This window comes from Galeopterus variegatus, unplaced genomic scaffold (genome assembly GCF_000696425.1).
Source record: "Galeopterus variegatus unplaced genomic scaffold, G_variegatus-3.0.2 Scaffold32, whole genome shotgun sequence".
In the NCBI taxonomy this organism is placed as follows: domain Eukaryota; kingdom Metazoa; phylum Chordata; class Mammalia; order Dermoptera; family Cynocephalidae; genus Galeopterus; species Galeopterus variegatus.
Genome location: NW_007726143.1, coordinates 95667 through 111997, shown reverse-complemented (window position 1 = coordinate 111997; position 16331 = coordinate 95667). Strand labels below are relative to the sequence as shown.

The 16331-nt window shown below is 39.3% G+C and overlaps 1 protein-coding gene across 1 annotated transcript in view; it reads right to left on the bottom strand.

Moving 5' to 3' along the window:
* LOC103588445 (alpha-ketoglutarate-dependent dioxygenase FTO-like) overlaps positions 1–16331 on the bottom strand; it is a 242470-nt gene that overhangs the window by 142706 nt on the left and 83433 nt on the right. The window lies entirely within an intron of this gene.

Here is a 16331-nt window from a genome sequence, read left to right as displayed (position 1 = left end):
AAAAAGACAAAAAAAAAAAAAAAAAAAAAAAAAAAAAAAAAAAGCTTACACATTGACTTTAGTCTTTTTCTCAACAATATCATTTGAGAATCTTGGATCCAATCTGCTGATTATGCTTTTATAACCTAAAGTAAAATATATTCAGTAGAGAGGAAGAATAAGTTTTTGAGATCTATTGCACAGCAGTGTAACCATAGTTAATAATAACATTGCACATTTCAAAATTGCCAAGAGTAAATTTCAAATATATCACCCCCCCAAAAAAGGCAAAATATATAACTTTTAAAACAAAAAGTATTCATCAGTGTATTACAAAATCTTCTGTGCCACCAGTAGTATATGCACTACGTTTCAGGAGTCTCTGAGCTGCACCTTAGCACCTTTCAGAAGGGTCTACCTATGCATGAACTGCAAGACATTCTAGATTTGACAGAACCCACCACCACAATTACCCATGTGAACAATACACAGCCTTGTCAAGGGACTGAATATGGACGACTGTCACTAAGTTTACTTCGCTTAGCATGTATTCAGGTCTAAGTCCTATCTCAGTGCTAAAGGACTGAAATCGGTTCCCGCCCATTAGCCTAAGTTCCTAGTAATGTGAGCACTGTGTTGATGGGTAGCTTGGAGACAGGGTGAGGCCCCATCCAATCTCTGCAGACTGGTTTAAATGTATTTTGACCCCTGTGCTAACCCATTTGCATGTGATACATTTGGCATAAGAAAAGATTAATTACTTAAGAAGAACAAGCTAACATCTCTACAGCAAATATATTATCACAATATAAAACAGGACACAAAGGTTTGCACTTGCATCATTAGCTTAGCTATAACAAATGAGACGCTCTGTGTGATGTATAATATGGTAAAGAAAACACAGCTGTGTGCTTCTGTAGGAAAGTGTTAGGTGCACTGCACCTGAGTCTGCAAACACCTAATAAGGCCTCAACAACAAAGCTGTATCACTGAGAACAGTGATGGCTAAAAACCATTATCCATGGATAATTAACTATGTCAGGACACTGAGGTCCTAACATGAGGTCCTCATAATTCCCCACTAAGGGAAAGACAGAAAACATTATTATAATATATTACTAATATTTAATAAGAAGACTGTTCTATTTATGTGTTATTAATGCAAGCTATAAGTTACCGCATCATTTTAATTATTATTATTTCTTCTGGGCATTCTATCACTTGAAGGGCAAAGCAGCCCTTTGAGCTTAAGAATAGTAAAGAAATACTTTCATTTGGGATTAAAAATTTAAAAATATATTTGCAATTTGTTCTATTTATTTTCCCTCTGATTGCATGAACATAATTTGTGGCAGACATTTATCACTGGAAAAGCCATCACTAACATGACCAATACTAAGAAAGTCCAAAGCTATACACTTTAAAAACATGTCTAGTATAGTCGTTTGATCTTTAGAAGAGTTCATCATTTTTGCTTTCTCCAAGTATCTTGGTCATTTTGAGACTCTCCCCTATAACACAAAGTATTTAAATTACTCAGTAACAAGGCTTTTTGATGCTTGAAGACAAAAGCTTCCCTCCATTTATTAAGAGGACTTCCTACTGTGTGGGGCTGTTTTTTAACTCATAATTAAAATAGCACCTGAACAGGACCATCTGTGAGTGTGGATTAAGTTTTTTACAAAATGTGAATATCTTTCCATTTTTTTTTCTGCCAAATGATGCTAAAGCTCATACATATTTTGTATGACATACCAAAAAAAAAAAAAATTGCACGCTGAAATAAACTTTTACTCAAAAAAAAGGAAAGGAAAGGAATGTCATTAGGGTAAACATTTTGCTCTTCACTGCAGCCTTCCATGCATCAATAAATAAATGCATCTGTAATTTGCTCAAAAAATGAATGAACTGTCAGTCTTTGCTTTCTGTTTCTAGGATTCTTTTAGTTTATGGCAACCCAAAGACATAGTTCGCCAGTTAATTTTCCTTTTTCAAATACACACATTTTGAAAAAGATATTATTTATCCAAAAAGCTGCCAAGATACTGTTAGTATGAATTTAGATATACAGACTATTTCACAAGCTAGTCTTATTTAACCAAAAGAAAGTCTCATTGGGTAGATGCAGAGATTATAAACATTGATACAGACTTTTCTTCCAGAGTGTTTTCTGACCTTATGTTAACTTTGTCGTAGAAATTCATGTTTCTTTGGAAAAGTTGGCTTATTTTAATAAAATGGTTCCTTTGGTACAGTTGGGACTGTGATGTCAACCAGGCTCCATTCTAATAACCCTTATGAAATATTTACAATGAAATTGAACCATGCATGCGTAACAGCTGACTTCAGTGGCAGCAAAGGTTTAGGCTTGCTTTTCTTTTCATTAATGGAAAGAAATAGTTTTCCTATTTTCCTCTTCTCCAGAAGATCAAACCCACATGTATTTAGCAACTTCCCAAACCACACCTCTATGTGGCCATCAATCTGGAGCAGTGAGACTAAAAGATTATTGGGACCACATGACATCTTTGTGCTAGCTTCAACTGTGCCATGAAGAACAGCTGGGTTCCCCCGTGAAGGAGCTGGGGGATAAAGCAGGAGCTCGAGGGTGTAATAGGAGAAATGGTGACTCACTAAGCTATAAAGTCCTGGCCCTTCCTCTCTGAGAATCAAACCCTTCATCAGATTCAAAATTGCCAACATTTTTGCAGACACCCTTTTTATGGTGACAATGAGCACCATATACACGTCATTCACTTTTGCAAACTCTCATATACGTTCTCTGTAAGAGGAAAGACGAAACGCTGCCAAGTTTAAGGCAAAAAAGTACTCCAAGGCAGAACCTACATGGAGTACAGCGAAGTGACAAGATCACAGAGGCAGTACCCAGATTGTGTTCCAGTCTCCTGGCCAAGGTCATCACCTCTTTTCTTCACAAGTGTGAAAAGTTTGAGAAGGTTTTTAATTCAAAGCAGTCAGGACTTCCATTCTGTATCAGAATCCTGTCCACATTTCTAGACATATGTTGATTAGCCTGCACAACAGTTAAAAATATTTAAATTAGTTGCATTTAAATAGCTGGGAGACTTCATAAGCATACACTAACAATCTAGACTTTCCTCTTCTCTTGCAAATGTGGAAGACTTAGTGACATGGATCCTGCCGTCTTGCAAGGCAGAACAGGAGCTACCCTTTTCAGATGAGGTGGGAACTTCCCCATTCACCTCAGTCCTACCTCTCTGGCTTCATTCATCTAGGTTATTGCCAGGCCCTGCTGACATTTGATTTTGCAATCCCTGGCTTGAATTCATGAGCATTCACTACATAACTCACAAATAGCCAATTCTCATGCCCCTATCACCAAGAGCTCAGTAAAACACTTCTGTTAGATAGCCCAGTGCCTCTTTGAGCACAATGTTACCATTCCCAGGTGCCCTCCTAACTCCTCAAAATCAGGTCTCATTCTCTTAGTTACACAGTCCAGGTGTAATGGTCTTAGGCCCCCCTTGATACAAAAGCTAGTAGATGTATGAACACAATAAACATGCTCAGAAACACACAGGGAGAAATCACCAGCTCAGGGAATGGCTTTTTTATTTTGCAGTGCACAGTTCGCAACCTGCTACCCAAGCCAGTTTGTGTATGCTTCACTCAAACTCACACTTGGATTTACACATGCAGGCGTACTTTCTGAACACACCCTCTCTGACTCTTCTGCCACCTCCTGTTTCCAAGGTTGCTGGAGGATTCTGTGCTTAATGCAGCTCCCAATTCTCAGAGGCCCCCTCAAAGCTTTTAAAGCTAGCATAACATGCAGAATTTCAAATGAAGAACCAACAGCAGCAAGATCATTTACAGTAACTATACAAACAAGCTAAATGAAAGACTTGTGTTCAGTCATTAAAAATAATAATGCTAAAGCCCCGAGGGCTGAAATGTAAAGCTTATACTTTGTGTGAGGAACCAGAAAAGGAGCGTGTTTATTATCCCAATAAGATAACCTGCTAATTTATTTAGCAGGCAATTTTAGAGTACATTCGTTCACAGTGAAGTCTCGCTTTATCAGATTTTATGAAAAATAACCACCACAAATAAAATGCTTGTTCAAGCCAGGGGCTTTTGCAAGACAGAAATCACCATGCAGGAGACCAGCAAGGGGCTGCTGGGAGCTTCTACCACTCCAGTTGCCTGGTCTCCTGAACCAAGCCCAGAGTTAGTTATAGAGTTATCTATCTCACACTTTGCAGATGATGCCCAACATCATGACAACAGAGAAGAGGAAAGGTCTCTGGACCTGCCTACCTACAACAAGTTTCTGTAAAGTAATGAATACGGACAGCTTGGGGACCATCCACCTGCGCTGCCTGCCTCTTCCTGCCTGCAAAGTGAAACCACCCGGGATTGGCAGAAGGTACTTGTCTGACAGGGCCAGGACAGCCTTTCTCCTCAGTGACAGCCTGGGCCTACCCTCTTAAACTTGACCCACCATAATTCCTTCACAATGCAGCATCAAGGCAGCTGACAGTAGCAGCTGCAGCTCCTAAGCGAGATGGATGGAATTTTCATAACTAGTTCCCCAAGTTACATTTTACCTTCAAGATAATTTATGAGCTGCTCTGGAGCCTTGAAGAGACAATATGCTTGCCATAAAATTAACTGTAACAGTCTTGTAGGTTATAATTAACACTGGGAGGGTAGCACCAACTGGATGAAACACATGGCATAATTGATGGTGAAACTGGAAATGAAGCAAGCTAGCAATATCATTACTGTGCACACTGCCTTAGCAAAACCTATGCTTTCTGAGGGTTAATTACAATCTCCTTCCAGGGCCCATATTCTGGGAGGGAAGAGGCCAGAGCTGGGTAGAGAGGTAGAGGTTTTGCTGGCAAGGCCATGGGGCACCTGGACGGATACAGAGGCTGTTAACAGTCTGGAAAGAGATCCATGCCGAAGCATCTGGCAGTGAGCTTCCTGGAGTTCAGACTGAGTCCGACATAAGCCTTCCTTGTAGACATGACTTCATTTTCTCAGCAAATAGCATCTTTTCATTGAAGAAAAAGATATGGATAAAAAGAAGAGAATCAGAACTTCCAAAATGTCCTGCCAAGGTTTAAAGAATTTATTTAGAACATAACAGAACTGAAGCATTTCAACTTCATATAGGCATGCCTTGGTAAAAAATTAAGATGGTCAACTAAATCCAAAGGTTTATTAAATTAAAATGTAACCTCCTGAGCATCCTATCCAGAGGAGAATATGGCAAGAAAGTTAATCAAAAGAGTTGTGTCAATCACCCCTATCTCAAAGAAACACTAAACTACTTCTTTCATGCATGGGTACTAAATAGCCTGACCATTATGTGAGACACACCGAATAACCTAAACACACTGGAACCATTTAAATAATTTTAATGAGCAATTTTAAGGTGATTGACCTATTTTTGTTTTCTGATTTTTTTTTTTTTTTTGTCCTGAGACAATACACTGGAAAATTCTGATAAATGATGCAACAGTGTCCCCTACAGGCCAACAGAGCTGTTCCTTCCCCTACCCCCAATCCCCACCCACCCAATGAACTTCCTCAACGAAAGCCAGAATTACTTTTATCTATAACCTGGAATATACATTACAGAGTAAATTTGTAAAACACACTGGGGACTCCCCTAAGATAGAATAAAATTACTACTCTTCATGTGCAGTAAATTGTTTCCTAGATATAAACATATTGTAGAGCTGGTGACTAACCCATTTTGGAGGAGATAAATTGCTGCCCTTTCACCTTAAGGGCACCTTCTCAACTCAGCCTCGACTAACACAGCCCAAAATTCCTCCACTTAGAGGATTTACAAATTCTTGGAGGCTAAACTTTGATGCTCTCATCTTCATCTCCACTCTTGCACCTTCTAAAAGATTGTAACCAGTATAAAAGAAATGGCACAGCTATCAAGGTAACAACTTTCCTTTAAAAGATTTATGGTAGGGAGATTTATGAAGCATGCACTGGGAACTACTTCCTTATTGAGAGAGATGGACCCACAAATAAAAAGCGTGGAACGTGTTTAGGAACCAGAGGAAATAAATATTTACAGATATATATCCACATATCTACACCCGGAAGGATCCTGGAAGGTCATTAAGCCCTACATTATGAGACTGAGTCAGAGTACTTAGTGAACCATGTGAGTGGATGACTAGGCCCAAGACTTGGTTATTGCTCTCGAAGTAGCCTTAAGCATAAATGGTCTGAGCTGGGCCTCTTGGTTTAAATTCCATCTCCACTACTCACTAGCTGTTGCTTTGGGCAAGCTACTCTGCATCCCTATGCCTCCAATTCGCTCACCAGATTAAGCTTTTAAAACTTTGGCACTTTGTGAGCTCTCAATAAGTGTTAGCTCCTATTATTGTTAAAATTAGTGTAACTACAGATTTCAAAGAAAGGGGAAGTAGAAGGGTGAAAGGTGGAAGCCATGGGGAGTAACACCTACCTTTGGCTGCTCCCTGGGAACTAACCTATGAAGCCACACCTTGTCAAAGCTGGAAGAGGCCTTCTGCCTTAGGAGTCATCTCGATTAAGCCACTTCTTTTATAGACGAAGTTGCTAAGGTCCAGAGTGTCTGTGACATGCCCAGAGCACTGTAGCCAGCTGGCGTAGGATTCAAACTGTCAATTCTGTGTGACAGTGCTTAGCGCAGGGCCTGGCACAGGATGAGCTGTCTGGTGTTCCTCCCTACACCAGTGCAGCAATATGGGCCCCTAAGGTTTTACACGGGGCACTCTCTTGAAGGAAAGGCCAGTCTGGATGAATGTGGCTGGTTTTATTCCTGACTTTTTGTTTTATCTGACAATGATGATGACAGGTGTTTTTTATTGAGCACCTACTATGTTACAGGTACTTGCTCTAGGTGTTTTACAAGGAATCACTTAATCAACCCTATCAGACAAGTTCTATTATTATCATCCCCTAGACAAATTACAAATGAGAAAATTGAGGCTCAGAGGGGTTAAATAACTTGTCTAGTTACGATTCATAACTGTAACTTGCCTAGAAGTGTAAAAGTGGATCCAAGATTCAAACCCAGCCAATCAGACTCAGAATCTACACTTCCAGCCACTATACTATCTTAATGAAATTGACTGTGGAAGAAGACTTTTTTCCCCCCATTCAACACTGAGAACTAGGTCCCACTGGAAAGAAGGTAGCACAGGTTTTATCCAATGACCCATAATCATGTATAGATTTTTCCCCTAGTTCTCACTCATACTTGGAGACAAGCAGCTACCTACCCACTTGTAGCCAACACAGTTTGGCAATGGAGCAGTATTCCTCACGGTGGCTGGGAGTACAATGAAAGTCACACAAGAACATTTAAGGAGAACCTGACTCTCTTCCCTGGGACATGGGTTTCCATGGAATCATGACTCAATCTCTTTCATAACATTTATTATTCTACATTGTATAATACGTTTCCCCTAATCAAGTGTTACTCATCTATATAACCCAAGGGATAGTGCCTAGTACCAGGTATGCACTCGATAAATATTTGCTGAACCAATGTATAACTGACAGATCACTCACAGCAACAATAACCACCATTTATGAAGTGCTTGAGTGTATTATCACATGTAATCCCCCAACATCTATGAGATAGGTATGGCTTCTCCAGTTCTCTCTTAAGAGACCTATCAGTATAAAGTGGTCTGAATTTAAGCTTTCCTTAAAGGGAAGATCTTTCGAGTGACACATTTCTTGGAAAAGTAACTGGGAACCAGGGTGCAGATGACTTAAGGAGAAACTAGTGTTGTAGACTCCCTAGAATGATGTTCCTCAGCACACTGGTAACCCACAGATATCTCCCAAATATGACCCACTACAACAAGAAGTGCAAGTTTTATAACAAGTGATTATGAAAAAGATGAGAAAAGAAAATTGTATACCTTTTCTCTCAACTGCATGACTATTTTGGTTCTGTTGAGTGTTACTGAATATGCAGGACATGGCAACTATATACATTTTATAAAAGAAATTTGCAGACTTCCACTTAGGAAAACAATTCTTGTCTCTCATTCCACTAAAATATAAACTCCATTGAGAGAAGAATTTCCAAAGTTTTGTTCAATGCTGTAATCCTAGTACCTAGAGCAGTGCTTGGCAAATAGTAGGCACTTAATAATTATTTGTTGAATAAATAAATCAACATTTTCTCAAAAAGTTCAGAAGCACTACCCATAAGAAACAGCCAGCAACTAATCACAGTCAGAAAGCTGCCAGAAGCAGAGTTTATGCTGAAGCCCATGTGTTGATTTTATAAATAAGATGTGCAGAAGTCAATTGGCTTTTGTCCCCCATAAAACTGTTCAAATAATGGTAATAACATTAACAACACTTGCCTCCTTAAGATAAGTTGCTGTATCTGGGAAAAAAGGTAACACTATCTCTAGACTCATTTAATCCTTGCTCTAAATTTATACAATGTTTCAATTCCTACATGTTTATGAGGAGGTTTTATGGAGTTATCAGGTTTTATGGAGTAATCTGGCTCAGAGACACAAAGGACATTCTTCTGCTAGGGGCAGCAGAAAGCAGAGACTGCAATTATAGAAGGGACAGATGTATTAAAAAAGAAAGACACCGATGGTAATTAGCAGGCCGGTGCCTCCCTTCTCCTCCCTTGAACCTCTTTCGTTTATTCCTCATGCCCACCCTCAAGGCTGCAAATGAAATCAGCTAGCTGCAATGGACAGCTACTGCACGGTTGATGCCACAACTTCTAGTTCCCAACCAACTAACTCTGCCAGAATAAGCAGCCACTCTCTCTAGCATGAATGATAGCAGCTGACACGGTCAGATGACTAGGTCACAGGTTGTCTCAGCAGATAACCGCATCAACCTCATCATTCCACAGCCTATCCTCAAGGCCAGTGGCTCCACTTTTTGTGATCACAATTCCCTAAGGCAGAAATAAGTTCTGGCCTAAATGTCAAGTCACCAAGACTAATGCTTATCACTGTACTGATACTAATAAAGCCACATCAGGACATCAGCAGGTAACCAGGAAAAAGCAACTATCCGGAGCAGGTGAAAGACCGATTTGAAGTCATGTTAGCCCCAGCTCTGTCCCTACAGGACAGAAACCCATCCCCTTATTCAGAGGAGTGCCCCTAGAGGGCCTTTACAGCCCTCTCCTCCACCTCCTGTGGGTCTTCCCCTCCTGAGCCAGCTTTATTTCACTTCCAGGAAGGACAGGGAATCAGGAATGGCTGGCTCAGGGACAAAACATGTCTTTTTGTCCTGGTCCCAGCCCAGTCCCATGGTATTCTGTTCAAGTACCCCTGAGTCAGTCAGTGCACATAGCGTCCTTCTACCCCCATGCTGGAACACGGGTCCAGGGTACTGCCTTGGGGCTTAAACACCAGAGAACTGCATATCAGAGATCTGTCTTTACTTCCAATTGCAAGGTTTCCACCCCTGGGGAGGCTAGATGAATAACCAATATTTAATTACAATATCAGAAATCTATCCTGATATTGGAAGAAGTATTTAAAAAAGCAATAGGCCAATATCTCAAAAAGAAGGAACACAAAGTATTTATAAACACAGGAATGACTTGAGAGGAAACTTATTTCATTTTAGTCAGTCAATAAATCTTGAGTGCCAGGCGCTCTTTAGATGCTTGGGATACATAGTGAATAAGGCAGCTAAGACCCTTGCTCGTACAGGACTTTATTCTAATGAGGGAAACAGCTTAATGTAATGAAGATCTGGTAGTTTCACAGTTGGAGAGTAGGCAAACGCCCTGCCCTCACATTCTGGTAGGGAGAAAAAAAAGTAAACACAGGATCAAGTACATACATGATAAATACCAGGTTACTCCTTTTCATAAGCTTCTATTAAAATACAAGTTTCCTTGGAGCAGACCCCATTGCTAAGTCACCTTTCAGTTTCCTATGCCTCACACAAGAAAGAATGAAAATGCGCATGCTAGCCATTGTGTTCTTAAGTGCTCCCACACCCACACTAAACTATAAATTATTTCAGAGTTGAGACTGTGTCATACTCATCTTGATATTCCCCACAGTGTCTAGCACAGTCATTTGCACATAATAAGTACTCAGTAAATAATAAATTGCTAAACTGGGCTGCGCCAACTTGTCAGTTTTCAGTATAAGCCAAGACTGTCAGGAGACAAAAGGAGAGACCGGATACCATGGAGAAAACCTTAATGTGGTAGTCGTAGAACCCGAGCTGATCCACACGAGTGACTTACATGAACTGTCTTACTTGTGCCCAGATCAAAGTTCAGAAGCTGATTACCTTAGAAAAGTAAATCCTATTCATTATAAGTTCTGGGATCTAACAACCAGGTTTTTTTTGGAACCTTAACAAAGATGTCCGGAGTGGATCCATTCTGGGGGTAAGTGGTGATGGCTGGGGTCGCGGAAAATAGGAAGATGGTCAAAAATAAGACAGCTGTTTCTCTTGTCCAGAAGAAAATGCTAACTTGGCAGTTTTTTGAGCTGCAAAAGCCCAATATGAGAAGAACTATTTAGGTCTTACAAGACTCACTTTTTTTTTTTTTTCCTTTTTGTCTTTTTTTTTTTTTTACTGACCGGCAACGGGATCGCAACCCTCGGTGTCGCGCCCGCACCGCGCTCAGCCAATGAGCGGGAACCGGTCTCCACATGGGATCCGAAACCTCAGCAGGAGCGCCGCTGCGCTCCCAAGTGGCGCACTCTCCAGTGCGCCACCGGGCCGGCCCAAGAGTCACTTTTAACTGGAAGTAAGAAGTTCTAAATGGTTTTCTAAGAAACTCCTATAAACATTAAAAAAAAACCTGTTCTCGGCACCATTTCAAGGCTTTTTGAACCCAAGTAAAGTTGTCTACTATGGGAGTACAATAAGTCCTGTTTGAGCCTAAAAGTTGAGGCAACATAAATGAACAAAGTTTCCATTTAATCAATCTACATTCTTATCCAGCGTGCAATGCCTGGAGATACTATAATGGAAGAAATATAAGAGAATAGTAGAAGGAATGAGGAATTCTCCAGAAACAAGTAAGTCACATGCAAATAAAGGGCCAGGCCTGCCCATGGTAATGGGGAAATGGGCACAGCTGTAATGTAATGACAGCTCCAGTCGGAACCTCACCCCTTCAACAAGCCAAATACCCCTAAGAGGTTCATGAGTTTTTTGCCAATAACAAGAGGAGTGAGTCCTTAAGTCTGCCATGTTTAAAAATATCCTATTAAAAAACTAATGGTTTTCAATAAACACATGAAAAGATGCTCAACATCATTAGTCATTAGGGAAATGCAAATTAAAACCACAATAAGATACCACTATGATGGCTATAATCAAAACAAACTCCAAAATAACAGTTGTTGGCGAGGACATGGAAAAACTGGAACCTTTGTGCACTGCTGGTGGGAATGTAAAATGATGCAGCAGACGTGAAAAACAGTCTAATAGCTCCTCATAAAGTTAAACACAGAGTTTTCATATGACCCAGCAATTCCATTCCTAGGTATACAACCAAGAGAACTGAAAACATGTCACTCAAAACCTTGTACATGAATGTTCACAGCAACATTATTCATAACAGCCAAAAAGTGAAAACAACCCAAATGTCCATCAACTGATGACTGAGTAAATAAAATGTGGCACATCCATACAATGGAATATTATTCAGCAATAAAAAGGAATGAAATACTTACAAGCTACGACATGAATGAACCCTAAAATCATTAATCTAAATGAAAGAAGCTTGACACAAAAGGCCACATATTGTATGATCTAATTTTTAAGAAACGGTCAGAATAGGCAAATCTACAGGGACAGAAAGTAGATTAGTGGTTACCAGGGGCTATGGGGAGAAGGGGGAATTGAGAGTGGCTGTTAAGAGATATAAGGTTTCATTTGGGGATACTGAAAATGCTCTGTAATTAGACAGTGGTAATGTCTGCATACCCCTGTGCATATACTAAAAAAATCACTTAATGTACACTTTAAAATGATAAATTTTATTTATATGAAATTTTATTATATAAATAATATCTCAATGAAAAAAAAACCTTAATGGCCTTGCTTTTGTTTTATTATTGTATTTACACCTTACTTAGCAAAAGTTTAGAGGCACCGCTTTAAAGTTAAAAAGCACAGTTAATTCTCAAAGTCTTCCTCATCTCCCTGCATTATCCTTCACCTAGCTTTCTGCTGTCTAAATCCCCACAGAGAGATACAGTCAAGTCAAAACCTAAGATGAAAAATATGCTAACTTTGGGTAATGCTTAAAGCTTTTTACTGCTATTTTTAATATAACCACTGTCTGGGAGGCCTGTATTATGTAGACAATGGAGTTCAATACAAGTGGTTTCAATACCACAACAATTCTAGTCTTCCAAGACATCAACAATTAAATACTTTCCTGAGTGGGTTAGAAAAACTTGCCTCTCTGTTGTGGTAAGGACGGCTCCACCACTTTGCTTCCACAGCCTCTTTCTAGGAACCTTCTACATTCTTATCCCCAGATAAACCCTTAAACTGGCTGCTTAGCACACTCTATATTATGTAAAGCATCTCATGCAGTATTTTGTACACAGCAGGTATACAAAATATACAAAAAGATGCTTACTGAATAAAATCATTCTCGTTTAGGAGGCAGAACAGGGTATGTGCCAATTGTCTCTGCAGAAAAGTACAGAGCTTCATGGTCTCCAAGATCACTGGTCAGGATATTCCACATTCCTGAGAAACTGGGGGAGAACTTTAAATAGATTACCCTTATCAATTAACTGTAAGTGGACATATAACATGTAGTGACCTATCCATTGTTAGCACTAATTAGCATTGCTATGATGTTTCTTTGAAAAAGGAATAGAGAAAGGAAAAAACATACCTACTCAATTAACATTATGTGCTTTGTTCTTATTTTTACAGAAAAACTGCCAAGTTGTAGTAGGAATAAAACAGTGTTCACGATTCACATGTATATTCAGTATCCAAAAATGGATGCAGAAATGGACACCAATTTTTTGGTAAAGCATTTTCTCTAACACTTGATTTACCTACATTATGGAAACTGAGCAAATAGGCAGAAACAAAATGTTTCATTCTCGTTCTGACATGTTCAAGGCAAAGGAAGCCCATTCCTTTCCTGGAGCTGACCACAAATAATTACTCCATAATAAACAACGCCCTCAAAATTGTCAGCAATCTAGGAAAGACTCTGGGGATTTGTATAAAATAAACAAAGGCAGTGATTTTTTACTATATTTTATTTAGAAAAACAACTCGGGCATGGGCATTGAACTGTACCTTTTCTTTGGTGCACTTTTCAAATGATAATTTCTTCCACTGTCACCATTAAATCTTAATCCATTCCAGCTCCTTGCATGGGTCATTGAGTCTATATGTACTGCTGTTATTTTAAAATGTTTCCCCTTGGTAGGGAAAGAGGGGGAGAAAAGATGTTGAGAGCCAGATGGACCTCTTCACAGTTCATTTATCAAACCTAATACGTGGGGCTCCACCCTCCTCTCACTCACTATTGCAGTTAAACTTCCATATAATTTGGTAATCATTTTCATTATCAGAGAGTGACCCTAAAGCAGCCTATCCTGGGATACCCAGTCCTTGCAGCTGCTCTTTTTCTGCCTTTTCCTACAGTAGACCCTAAGAACCTCAGAGTTTATTAGCTGCAGACTGACCTTTGGGCTGTGGAGGTCAAGAAGGGGTCAGATCAGAGGGCTCGCCCAGTTCTTTAAAAGCTATAACAAGCTGTCCATCAGGCAGAGTGGACTGTATAAACAAAGCCAAATCTTCAGAAATTCTGTACCACTTCTGTTAACACTTACCCTGCATTCACACAGCTTCTCCTGATGTACTTTGGATCATTCAACTCTGGGGAAGTGAATAGACAGCCCTAATAAGCCTATTTGGAGAGGGTTGTTTATGGGATTACCAAGCTTGTGGAAGAAAACCCACAGCACTCAGATGTGCCTCTAGAATCACAGGGTTGTGTGACACTGTGACAAACTCGGTTACCCTGAATCATGCAGAATTGACACTTTCCTAAAAAAACTAAATTACAGGGAACATATGCTTTCAGTTTAAGAGATTCACTGAGTCCTAAACAATGGCTTGGTTCCCAGCCTGAGAGAGAGACAAATATTTTATAACCAAGACACAGGTGTCACTTAAAATAGTCTCCTAACATCATGATTGCAAATGAACCTGCCGATGAGGCGGGTAGAAACCTTTATTACAAGAGACTTATACTAAACTTATTGCCAGCTGCAGAGTCTTGGTTGACCTAAATTTCCTGAAGTTGTACAATTCATAATGCATTCTCTAATATGCAATATAAGGTAATTAGAGTCATCTGTATTTAACTTTAAGAGGAAAAAATTTCTATTATCTAATCTAACTGATCCCCTGATAGCTTTGATGAAAGTAAAATACTGTAACCTATTGCTTGACCTTTGGTGAGTGCTAATTATTTTCTGTCAAAGCACATTTTTCCTCACGTAATTCCAAAGTATACAATAGGCCAATCTCTACAACACAGGCAGCTCAGTGAGCACTGCAGTGGGTGTTTTATAACTTTCCCCACCACACGCTTGATGGCTACTCCAGGCAATGCCTGATTCCAGACGGCCAGATGACGCTTTGATGAGGGAAAGAAAGGTGTATGGTAACCGTCTGTTTATATGGATCATGTGGATGAGTCTTTTAGATAGGTCACCAGGATGGGAAACATCAAATGGGGGTGAAGAAGGGGTGGGGGAAGGATTATGGTTATTTAATACTCTGAGGACACTTTTCCTTCTGAGCTCTCAAGACACCACCCTCTTGAAATTTTCTTTCAGGTGTTTAGTTTTAAGGGGGCCTGCGTAGTGTCAGCTGCTAAGCTCTTTCTGTCCTTCTCCCCTACCACAAAGGACTTGAGCATTTTTGTTTCAGATGCTAGACTACATCAACTTCAACACTGGCTCCAGCTCCTGATTAAATTGTTAGCAGTTAGGGCCAGAAATGCTGAAACCAGACTCCTTTGAAACAGGCCATTGTGGTCATGTTGTCTGATGATTTGGTGTATTAGGAAATTATTGTTAACAAACCAAATGCATGCAACAAAAGACATTCGTTCTCAACTTTTGCTCTCTCTCTGGGCCATGCCATCTTTGGAGGAAAGGAGGATGGAAGAGAGATTACAAGGAATTCTTTCTTTCTTCCTTTCCTATTTAATAAGAGTCCCTTATGGGGAAGTTATAAAACATCAAACAGAAAGAAAGAAACCTCTTAGATGGCCCCACACTGATATTCCATTATTTAATAAAACATGCATACTTCAATGAATATACATACTTAGACTGTAACACATAAAAAACATAAAAATTAATCACTGAAAGGTAAATTGAAAATCATTTAGTCATTACTGTAATTGAAACTGTCATTTACTCTGACCACATTATCAAAAGGGGGGGATGGATATCATAGGGAATTAAAAAATTATTGTTTAAATGCAAGTCTGAATGTAGGGATAATACACATATTTGAAAAAGCAGCTTTCTGATATCCAATCAGAATCAATCGTTCATACTGTCTTCTTTCTTGGGAAATGCTCATCTTTAGCCTTGTTCAGACAAATCTATTTTTATGATCATTGTTACTAGTAAAGCTATCAATTATTGTAAATTCTGTTGCATAAAGTCATTTGGAGAATATTATGGCTATCAATAAATGTTTTTGACTCCCAGGCACATAGAATTTTTAAGCATCAAAAAAGACTCTGAGACAAAACATAGCATAATCTTCCTGATTCTTTCCAGTCTTGCTTAGGGACAGATAATAATTCAATAATTATTACAAACTGCAGATCTAAAAGATAACCCTAAAATTGGGGGAACTAGTTCCAGTCTTCCACATATCAATTGTTTTTCAAAAAAAAGGGCAAGATAACATAATTATTTACTATGCGAGCATCAATTCGGTAAAAACCAATAATCTATAGAAACTTCCCACCAGTAACACTTTCTAACCACAGGTACTCCATGTGGAAAGAAACCAGGTTGAAGCAAAAGTAATTCCTACTTTGTCAATTTTAAAAACGTGGTTGATAAATAGACCATCTTCAAGCAATCTGTCCTGCATTGAGTGATATAAGAGCACTGTGTGAATTTCCCAGACATCTGCCCTAACTAAATAGCAATGCTAGTCTTTTTGGACTGCTGATTAAAAAGGGTTCTTCAGCATCATGTACTTATATGACAGGATGCTCAAGATGTAAATGTTTATGCTAAATGTTACACTCAGGAATAATCATATACACACCCAGACGACATCATGCATCATTA